General features: G+C 38.8%; 1 long non-coding RNA gene across 1 annotated transcript; it reads left to right on the forward strand.

Moving 5' to 3' along the window:
* The first annotated feature begins 3,210 nt into the window (after positions 1–3,210).
* LOC117953007 lies at positions 3,211–8,880 on the forward strand. The gene is made up of 3 exons (XR_004658552.1): positions 3,211–3,299; positions 6,274–6,283; positions 8,869–8,880. It is a non-coding gene; the product is annotated as an uncharacterized LOC117953007 (long non-coding RNA).
* The last annotated feature ends 3,018 nt before the right edge of the window (positions 8,881–11,898 follow it).

The raw sequence follows: 11,898 nt of genomic DNA on the forward strand, positions 1-11,898 counted from the left end.
GGGGGATGGGATGGAAGCCTGAGAGGAACCGCTGACCCTCTTCCTTTCCCCATCAGCTGCACCAACAACATGCCACACGCATCATGGGCCTGACCTATGCCTCTACTCTGACAGAAGCTCACCTGCCCTCAAGCCCCCCCAGAACAACAAGGCGCGCTCCCCTGGCAGCTGTGTCTAACAGCCTGCACCACTGGCCCGCTGAACCCTGAACAAATTCTCCAGAATTCCGGAGGAAGGAATCTAAAGGTGTTTCCTGGTGCGCTGATGAAGGTCACAGGCAAAAACATTTATACTTGTGTCAGCTGCTCATTAAATTGACTGAAGAGGTTTTGTTTGTAGCTTTTCTTTTGAGTGTGAATCTGAAACTACCCAATGTAAGCTGTGCAGAACAGCCTGCTTTACTGCCCCACTAAAGCCTGAATAAATTCTCTGCTTGACTGGGATTTTGTGTACATTAGGTTTGTGAGATTTTGTAAACAAATAAGGCATAAGTACTCTAAGTACAGCCTGTGCATGTGGTGATGTCTAATGCATCACAAAATAGTTTTTCTAACTGAATACTAATGCATTATTTTGAGCCAAGACTGTCTTGTTTTGGTTAAATCTTGTTTTTGAGAAATGGAAAACAGCTTATTCAATTGCTTTAAAATTTTCCATTTGCAGAATGCAAATTGTCTGGCTGTTAAGTAAAATAAGTGACAGATATAAAAAAAAAAACATTTTCAATAGACAGCGTAATGAAAATAAAAGCACTAGTTAGTCAGGATTTTTTCAAACTAGTTTATTGCCAGTACAAAACATGTCAGTTGGAAACGGGCCTTCTGCATTGATGGAGAGTGGATTCCCTTGCGCTTGATGAGGGAAGTGTAGAAAAGCTTGGACATCAAGTTAGTTAGATAATAGAAGGTATTCATTTCCGAAGACATGCTTGACTAAGAGACATGAAGCCCCGCCCCCGCAGCTGTATGCAGCGGTCGCTGTTTTTTCCTTCAACCTTTATGGTGCGGTCCCTTCATTCATGGGGTTTGAGTCCCAAGCAAAACCAAAAGTCAACTGTCATTTTGAAATCAACTGAAGTTTTAGATTCTTAAGTCTGTGACATTACAACCTCATTTGAGTCATGCTTAACGTTACTAATTTTAAGCGAATTCCTCATGTTTTACTAACTCTAACTAAATAATTTAGTTCCCTGAACTTGTATGTACATGTTTATAACTATAGTTGTACAATAAATGGAATGGTCACAAGATCACGGTCACATGATTAAACCGCCACAGTGTGTCAGTAAATAAAACGGTCGTATGAGTTGTCTTGAAATCTTTGGAAATCAACCTAAAATGTCATTAAGGTGTGAGAATGTGTTGGGAGAAAATAAAGCTGTACTTTTTAAAAAAGGTCTGATGAAATAATGAAAGTACACCAGGCCTAGACAGCCACGTCCCAGAGGGCAGTCCTGACACAAAATATTAGAACTTGAATAAATCATGTAATGTTGCTGTATCGCCCCCCTGCCCTGATCAATCTTGCCTGATCAATACAGCGGGCATGATATCTGAGGGACAGTAGAGCTGGAAACTGGTTATTAGCAACAGGGGAATGATTGGCTGACAAAGATGCTGACAAGGATGCTCGGTGGGGGCAGAGGGGGAGGGGGTGGGGGCAATTATAGCAGGGGGTGAAAAGCATAAATATTGCAAAACGGCCACCTAATAATAGAATTCCTTCAATCGAAAATAAAGAAAGATCAATTTTACACTATTTGCTTTTGCATCAGCCATCTGCTCTGTGAAAACTCCTGAGATGGGTACTGCTTATTATTCCTTTCAAATAATACCCTACTCTGGGTCAGTTGTTCATAACAAATTTGGCTATTCACAGCGTGGTGTTCAGTTATATGACAACACGTCACATTGTTCAGTCAGTTTATGAATGCACATCGATTCTTATTTAGTTCTGTAGTGCAAAGATAAAGAAAGCAATAATCCTTTGTATTAAAAGTATTGCCATGGCTCCCTCAGTTCATCAAAGCACTCAAAACACCGTGCTACTAGGTACTGATTAATTCATGCTAACACTTGCTCACAGCACGAACAAAGGGTCTCACTCAACATTCTCACAGGGACTTTTTTTCTCATTGTCCTCATGAGGGAACATTTTAACTTTACTGTGTATCATTTTGTTTTTATTGTGCGCACAGTGTATTTTACTAACTTTACAGGGCAGGATCACTTTAAGGTGAGGATATACTTGGTGTGTGTCTTGCTCCAAATAATCCTTGACAAATTTTTGCAAGTTATGTGGTTATTAAGTAATTGCCATATTAACAAATCCCTTTGTTGGTATGTTGGCACTTTACAACGTGTGAATAAACAAAATTGCACAAAAATAGGCATAGACATTATGACCTTCAAGAGATTTCGACATGTCACAGTGGGAAAAGCACAGGTGAAAATAACAAAATGAAGTTCACTGAGCTGCTTTAGTAAGTAAGAATTTCCTGTGTGGACTTAAGTTTGTGAATGCAGGCAACTTGTGGAGGGAGGGGTGGACAGAGGTTGGGCACTGCCAAACTGGTGTGGATAAAGGACTATAGGGATGGATGCCCAAGCCTCACACTACAAATCATCGTCGGACAAAAAACCTTCAATGCCCAAAACTTGCTTTTCAGGAAAAGAAAAGAGGCTAATTTAACAAGGTTTTATTGAACCTTCAACAAAGTCAGATGAAATCGCCTTGAAACTGTTCTAATATTTGTAAAACCTACAGACGGATGTAAAGGGTGACCCCAAGCATTGACCTATAAATAAAATCAAAATGATGAAATATGGAGATACAAGGTTTCTGCCAGAAAGCAACAAAATAATCTACTCTGGTATACATTATTTCATAATCTACATTGGCTTGCATAGGTTTACACGCACATGTTAAAGTTGATTAAAAAGAGGAATAAAAAAAAAAACTATCTTTTGGAAATTGATGCCCTGACAAAGTTCCCTTGGCCTTTGGAATTAAAACAACCCCATATCATCACATCCCTTCACCATACATAGAGATTGGCATGGGGAATTATGTATGTGATGATGTGGGGTTATTTTAATTCCAAAGGCCAAAGGAACTTTATCAGGATGCTTAGTATCCTGGATCCATGAAAAAACTGGCCTTTAAAAATGGAAATGTACCTGCCTCTATGGAATTTAACATAGAGGTGTGTACACTTATGCCCCCTGTATTTTAAGGAAGAAAATTTATTTATTTACAATACGTTATTTATTCACATACAAAATTGGGGTCCTTAAAAGGTTAGATTACTATCAATTTCCAAAAGATGATTTTTTTTATTCCTCTTTTTAATCAACTTTAGCATGGGTGTGTTAACTTATGCAAGCCACTGTATATGAATGTTGGATAACCATTCTGAAAAAAAAAACTGTAATTCAATCCAGTGAAATGCAGAAACATTGTAGGAAGCCTTAAATTACAAGGACTGTTTATCAGTTCAAGAAAAAAAGTATGAATAGCAAACAGCATTGTTAAATGATATACTGTAAACTGAGTGGATCATTATCGCAGTTTGAGACGGTGATAAATTATCGTATTTTTGGTCAAATATTAGAAATATTGCTTTAATATTGTTTAAAGTTCCCCTGTGACAGTGGTGACATGTAAACAACAACTGACAGACATTATATTGATCAAGATTCAGAATTAAAGCGGTTGCCTCGCAGCTCTCACACTTCACAGACTTTTCCGTCTGAAGATGTTCTTGCGTGGCTCAGTGAAGACGTGAATGAGGGCTATAATAACTGCAACGTTGGGCTAGTTGCTGGATAAATGTTTGATTTCAACTTTTCAAGGAAAACTGGATTCAAAAATACAAGTCTGTTGATTAAAAAAAAAGTCCCTTCACAAACAAGAGGGGTTCCTTGTAAAAGAAGCATGTATGTAGTCCAGCACGGTTTTGCGGTTTTTATGAAGTTACAGCTTATTCAAACTGAATGTTCATTGTTGAAGTCTTTGTTCAGTATAAAGTCAGTGCAGAGCTGCGAGTTAACATGAATTTGCTTCAGGGAGAGGTGAGTTAGGGAAAGGACACAATTCTGCTTAAGCAAAACTAACTGCACTAATCCTGAGGCTTCATGACTACAAATCTTGAATATATGAAGAAAAGGAAAACGCTCTTAAAAAAATACAAGAAAAAGGTAGAGTCTCTATAAAGTGTTGAGCTCAGTGGCAGACCGAGCATCCACACAGACAGTCTGAACGTTGCACCACTTTGGTTATTTTAAGCTATCTCATTAATGGACCAATGCTGTTTTGTCTGGAGTCTCACACACTGAAATGGTGAATATTCTCATTTTTACTGTGATTTTCTACTATTCATTAAATTCTAATTATAGAAATAAATTATTGGTACATAGTCATATGTATATATATAAATATAAATGCTGATCTGAGGTAATTACGCGGTAAAGTGCCATTGGAGAAATGTGATTGGAAGATTTTGTTCAGATGTTTAGCTTTCGGTTTAAGGTTTGTGCACTCTGCTTGGTCGACATTTATTATATATATATATATATATATATATATATTTAATTTTGCCACACAACTGGACTTCAAGCAGTTATTCTTGCGTGAAAGATAAATGAAATAAACAGCTGCAGGCTCATACATTGAGCAATGTATTCATTCAAAGGCTTTGTATTGTTTGGTGTATTTCTGTTAATCAAGATAGAAACCTTTTTTCAACACTAAAGCTTAATCTAAAGACTACCTAAATACAATAAATCATGTGTCTTTTTTCCATATGCTTAAATGAAAGAAGCGTACAGCACGTCTTGCCTATAGTGACAAATATATCAAGACAGCTACTGAACATTCAGTAGCAGCTAATTTCACTTATTAGTTCCTCCTCTCTAGTCAAATACGTTAAACATTGAAATCTCCAAGTAATATAGCATGTAAAATATATTTTTGGTACAGCATGGCACACTGTTAGCTGCAGTCAGTAATGTCTGCACATAGTGCTGGAAGGAGGAAAATCATCAAATTTCACGAATTAGTGCGGATATTTCTATACGCTTTCCCTGATATAACTTTTCTTTTCAATTTGGCATTAGCACTACAAAAAGACATCATCACTACTGGGTAAGTGAGTATAAAAGCCAAAATTTTCTCTTTGATGAACAGGTTAGAAATCACAGACAAAAAAAAATCTAATTTCCTCACCTAAACAAAATGGTTTTAAATCAAGGGAATGGGCATATTTTTAATCTAGGAAGTATTTTGCCTATGAATTAATGGAGGGTCTTTTGACAGACTGCAGCACTAATAAGATCAACACAATGCATAATGGCATGTGACCTTTAACAGTGCTTTTGGCTTCACCTCCAGATTGGAACATTTAGCTGTCGCTGTGGCCAATTATTTCTCAGGTACCTCCTGTTGTGCAGGATAATAACACTTAATTAGCCAGAGAATGAAGGGCGGGCTCTCTCTGTTTCTCCTCATCTCAAAATCCCTTTATTTCTCTGTCTTTCCCTGTTGGAACGCGCCTCTCCGACAGGGTTTGCGGTGAGAGTCAATCATGTCCGTCTACTCAACATCTCACTACTCACCTGCACAGTGAGGGGTTGTGGGCCTATGCAGTCTGGCCTGGCCATAATCAAGGTATTCACAGGTATCATGCTTTCGAGGGACGTGGAGGTCAGACCAGCAACGGGGGGAGGGAGGATGAGGGCCCATCTGCCCCTCTAGCCCCAAAGATACTTTTATCATTATCATCCTCATCCAGCAGGGCAGAAAAATTGGAGGAAAGATTAGCCAGCAGTCACTGACATATACCAACAAACTGTGTTCTCTGTGAGGTCAAATTTACCTTGAAGCTTAAAGCCAACAAAAGCACATTTAAAATGACAAAAGCTAAAATGCAGATTTAAAACAGGTGTAATGTGTATGCGGTTTAGGTTGGTAACATTTTCAAATTAGCAGTAAACAAAGCTGAGGGGAACGACAAATATGCTGATATTTAGTAATAAACCAATTATTTAATTAATTATTAATAATTTAAATTTTTTTAGTGGATGACCATAGTTATTACAAGTAATTTTCAGGAAAACATGAATGTCTGAACCAAATTTCATGGCCTGACTAGTAATGCATTTGTCTACATGATGTTACGTTCAGATACCCTGCTTCTGCTTGTGTGGACACAAATAATGAAATGGCAACTTATAACACCAGGTAGTAATATAGGTGACTGACAGATTTTCTCAGTTGGAGTTTTGTAATCAGGGTTCAACCTAACTTGAATACTACTAGTAGGCAACAGGAGAATCTAAGGTCAGATCCAGCACTGCAGCTGGCTAGCAGCCCCCTGTGACCCCCAGCGTTGGTGTTCACGCTAGCTGCATTCAAGCTGTTGAACCCGTCCTCACTCCGAAGGCGTAAAATACGGACGTTTGGTCGGTGTGCCTTTGTCGTTGGTATATGATGGTAAAGGTCTCCGCTTAGTTGGGTCTCCTTCACTGTCATATAAGGTGCACTTGGTCGGGTGTTGTAAGGGGGAAACTACGCGTAGGGAGGTTGGCCAGGATGGTGGATGGGTCAAACATAGGACTTTCATGCCGGACACTAAGGTCCGTGTCCCGCATGTGGTACTTTGGTTATTTTAAGAAAAAAAACTGCGTTTGGCCCTATAACGCCCAAACGTACATCAGACATTTAGAAACCATATATCCACCCATTCCCTGGATCCAACTGAATCTCGTGATATAGAACTATGAATGAATGCATATGGAATTATGTACTTAACAAAAAGTGTGAAATAACTGAAAACATGTCTTATATTGTAGTTTCTTCAAGGTAGACACCATTTCCTTTTTGATAGCTCTCGAAACCCTTGGTGTTCTCTCCATGAGTTTCATGAGGTAGTCACCTGAAATGGTTTTCACTTCACAGGTGTGCCTTGTTAGGGTTAATTTGTGGAATTTCTTGCCTTATAAAAGGGTTTGGGACCATCAGTTGTGTTGTGAAGAAGTCAGGTTGATACACAGCAGACAGCCATATTGGACAACTGTTAGAATTCATATTATGGCAAGAACCAATCAGCTAAGTAAAGAGAAACAAGTGGCCATCATTACTTTAAGAAATGACGGTAAGTCCAGATATTTGCAAAAACTTTGAATGTGTCCCTAAGTGCAAACTGGCACACATGAGGACCGCCCAAGGAAAGGAAGACCAAGAGTCACCTCTGCTGCATAGAATAAGTTCATCCGAGTCAGCAGCCTCAGAAATCGCAGGTTAACAGCAGCTCAGATTAGAGACTAGATGAATTCCACACAGAGTTCTAGCAGCAGACACATCTCTAGAACAACTATTAAGAGGAGACTGCGCAAATCTGGCATTCATGGTCAAATAGCAGCTAGGAAACCACTGCTAAAGAGAGGCAACAGGCAGAAGAGTTTGGGCCAAGAAACACAAGAAATGGACATTAGACCAGTGGAAATCTGTGCTTTGGTCTAATGAGTCCAAATTTGAGATCTTTGGTTCCATCCGCCGTGTCTTTGCACGACGGAGCAAACCGTGGTGACCAGATGAATTCTACATGCCTGGTCCTCACCATGAAGCATGAAGGAGGAGGTGTGATGGTGTGGGGGTGCTTGGCTGGTGACACTGTTGGGGATTTATTCAAAATTGAAGGCATACTGAACCAGCATGGCTACCACAGCATCTTGCAGCGGCATGCCATCCCATCTAATTTCCGTTTAGTTGGATCATTGTTTATTTTTCAAGAGGACAATGACCCCAAACACACCTCCAGGCTGTGTAAGGGCTATTTGACCGAGAAGGAGAGTCACCGGACCTGAACCCAATCGAGATGGTTTGGGGTGAGCTGGACCGCAGAGTGAAGGCAAAAGGTCCAACAAGCATCTCTGGGAACTCCTTCAAGACTGTTGGGAAACCATTTCAGGTGACTACCTCTTGAAGCTCATAAAGAGAATGCCGAGAGTGTGCAAAGCAGTGATCAGAGCAAAGGGTGGCTACTTTGAAGAAAGTACAATATAAGACATGATTTCAGTTATTTCACACTTTTTTGTTAAGAACATAATTCCATATGTGTTCATTCATAGTTTTGAAGCCTTCAGTGAGAATCTACAATATAAATACTCATGAAAATAAAGAAAACGTATTGAATGAGAAGAGGGGTTCCAAACTTTTGCCATTTACTGTATATCATATCTCAGCCAAATTAAGTGTTATCAGTAAAAGATAACATTTAGAGCAGTGCTTCACATCTCTCCACGATGATCTATACCACATTTAGCAAAGATGGGCCATTAGGGGGCGCTTTAATCAACGTAGACCATTTTGGGCCATTTTGTCCCTGCCAAGATCTAGTGCGTCACATATGACGCCAAACGGCCCTTCTGATTCATAACTTTGTCATTTCATAATATAACTAGAAGAAACATACTGTCTTTTGGAGCTAACAACAGTTCTGTTGAGGTCTTTGTTGTCTTCCTATCCCTTACAGAAGGTTTTGTATCCAGCCTAGAAGCCCAGAGTTTCCCAGGGTCATTGTTGAATGAATCCATCCTGTTAAATGCGAGATTGATATACTGTATGTAAGAAGTAACTAATTTGTCCTTTATATGAGTTATAATGTTCAATATGTTTATTTTTGCACTGGATGACTCCAAATATATAGAACTGTTTTAGATAACACAAATGCTTGTGTGGCATTTCTGTGTGTGTGATATTAATACATATGAGATTCATGTCCCTTTTATTCATTTATTTATTTGTCTTCATGGTCCTACAACCTTTTTACATTCAAGTGACCTCAGTGCTGCACAAATATTCTAATAGCCCAATTTTTTTCTGAAAAGAAATGTTTATAGATTGACTACGGACAACAGGTTGATGTTTTACAAGCTTTTATAGAAAATGAAATCAAACTGATTGGAAGTTGTTGAAAATCCTTTAGGGCTCTGGGATATTTGCAATGGCAATGTACCGCCGACCTGCAGGCATTTTAAACAAAGCTTGCAGGATATGTTTTATAACCACGTTGGACTACGTGTGTGAAATTACTTCAAAGTTGCTATTGAGAAAAAAGGTATTGCTTCTTAGGGCTATATTATGTTTTTGTTCAAAAAAAGACTTTAAGCTTCATACCACAAGTTTGTATTTTGATACATTTTATATTATGAGAACATTAATATATTTTGATGTTACTCTGTTCTGTTGTGACACAGAAGTTTATCTTTACACTTAATTATATTATTTTAGTGAGGACTAATAAATAACTAAAAATAACTAATGTTCAGGAAATCTGTTTTGTTCCGTGTTTCTGGATGTATTTAAAAAAAATATATAGTATGCTCATATATTGGAATATCAGATTAAATATTTAATATCTATATCTGCCTTAAAAATCCATCATTGATCGGGCTCTAGCGGTCATATGTTGCGGGTTCCGTGTGATTGCAGTTTTCATGGGAATGCAGCGGTCAAGGCTTTCGTTCCTGTTTGTCACTCTGCCTGAAAAGAAACTGCTGTGCTCACACTGCTGTTTATTTGGTTGTCATGACTTTGTGAGTGATTGACATCCTGTCCCTGTTCCAGTTGCTCATCCACAGTGGAAGAATGTAAGAGAGTAAGTGGGGAAAGAGCGGATGACCGTTCGTTCGAGTTCAGTGGAGCAGACAGTTCCGCGTAATTGCGACTTTGTGACATTTTATAAAATTCTGAAGCAGCGGCAGCAAAATTTTGCAGCAGCAGGCCGCAAATTGTATATAATAGAAACACTGCACGGGCTGGCTAATGACCTCTTCCACAGCAACATTCAAACCCAATCAAAGACACATTCATCCTTGACCAATGTCATTGACAAAAAATACTCTTTCCTGCATAAAACAATACTGAAGCACTGATCCCTCATGCCCTCTGGTTCACACTTTGTTTACTGACTCCAACATAGAGAGTGAGTATTATTAATTAATACTAATAATTAGTAATTATTAATTAACTGCACACACGCAACCATCCAAATATATGTTTGCAATTAATAATGTTAGTTTTTCTCATATTTGTGACAAAACAGCATTTTTATAAAAAAAAAATACTTCCTGCTGCAACAGTAAATGTTTCCACCTGAATCGGTATCGGCTCCATCAATTATATTTTAAAGTTCAAACATACCCATACATTCTGTAGGGTAGTCTTTTGGCTCCACTTCTCTCTGTATTTGATAATATTCACCAGTATAGATACGTTTAATATTCATCACATATTTTCAGCTAAAAAAAGGGCAGAGATACCATAAATTGCTAAACAGGACAGACTATTTCCCTTTTGATGTGGCCACAGTGAAAGTCAAAGCCTTAGCAAACTAGCTGATGTCTGTGGTCTTAGTCAATCATCATAAAATGGCAGCCAGCAAAGCGGAGATCAGAACAATAGAGCAGACAGTCAGTAAATGACTTCAGTCAGTCATCAATTACCCAGAAGACTATGTGGGAAGTACAAAAGCTACCTAATTACATTTAATCTCGACTTTAGATGTAAAACAGGAGGTTAACATAATATCACTTAACCATCTTCATGGTTCAGTGATGCCAAATGACTAGGCTAATGAAAGCCAGTCTGCCTCACTAACACCCTGTGACTGGTCATTTTTTGTGAGACAAGGCACTCTTGAAAATCCAATTTTCTGTGTGCTTGGTTTCTTTTTTTATGTCTATTCACTTGTCATGTCTTACGTCAAAGAGATTATTATTTTTTGGCCGTTTTCCTGGCTCTCTCTAAATCTATCATTTACTGCAGGTACAATACGTTGATAGGGCAAATCCTTTCTGCATGAGCTCCCCTTGTGTGAAAAGGACTTGAAAGGGGATGAAAACTGTTGAGCAGAAGGAATGAGTTCTGGGATTTTGAATATGTCATTGGCATTATAATCTCAGGAGGTAAGACAACAGTTCAGCTGAAAACAGTGACATTAAGAATTTAAGTCATTTGGGGATCGAATAGGGAAATTCTCCACAGGCTGCATGCAATTTAAAAAGGAAAAATAAACAACGCTTTAAAACCCACATCGGGTATATACACATACGCATAAACTGCACAGGGTTTACATGTCTCACTCGTTGGTTGCCACATCACAGTGTGGATCATGAGGAATTATTATGGTTGTAGCTTGTAATGGGCCTGTACAGGTAATGGGAGAATGGACCGAATGTGACAGACAAATGGCCAATTTTCTCTCCAACCTCAGAAGGCCTCTAATACTCCCCCATATGCTTTGTGCTCTCATAAGACACATTGCAGTACTTTGGACCTCTCATTTTACGCAGTACATTCCTAGTAAAAAAGGACTATATGAAGGAAGATCTATCAGAAAAAATGGCACATGAAAAATGGAAAAAACACCAGCACAGACAACAAAGAATAAATGGATGTTGAAAACTCTGTTTCAGAAGTTGCACTGAGCCTTGTCATGTTCAGACAATTACCCCAACCATGTTTACTGAGACCTGCCGAATGAGTCGAGGAAAAAGTCTACAGCAACCCAAGGGCATTCAACATTGAACTGTACAACAAAGCATGTACCTCCTACTGTAAACATGGTTAAAAAGAAAAGACTTGCCCAGAGGCTGGCATTGACAGCCGTCAGTGTACCGATCCTAATGAATCTTAATTAGGTTCTTAGGGCAACACAAGGCTGGTTCTGACCCTTTTAAAACACACTGCTGTGTAATTAGGAAGACCGCTCCCATTATCATTAACAGCAGTAACACAACATCCCAAGCCCCTCGTCTGATCTCTGTCAACACAGAACTACAACTGTGATATGGCTGCTTTAGTCTGTTGAACATCTTAAAGTGGCTTTTGTATGAA

The sequence above is a fragment of the Etheostoma cragini genome, chromosome 11 (assembly GCF_013103735.1).
Source record: "Etheostoma cragini isolate CJK2018 chromosome 11, CSU_Ecrag_1.0, whole genome shotgun sequence".
Lineage (NCBI taxonomy): Eukaryota > Metazoa > Chordata > Actinopteri > Perciformes > Percidae > Etheostoma > Etheostoma cragini.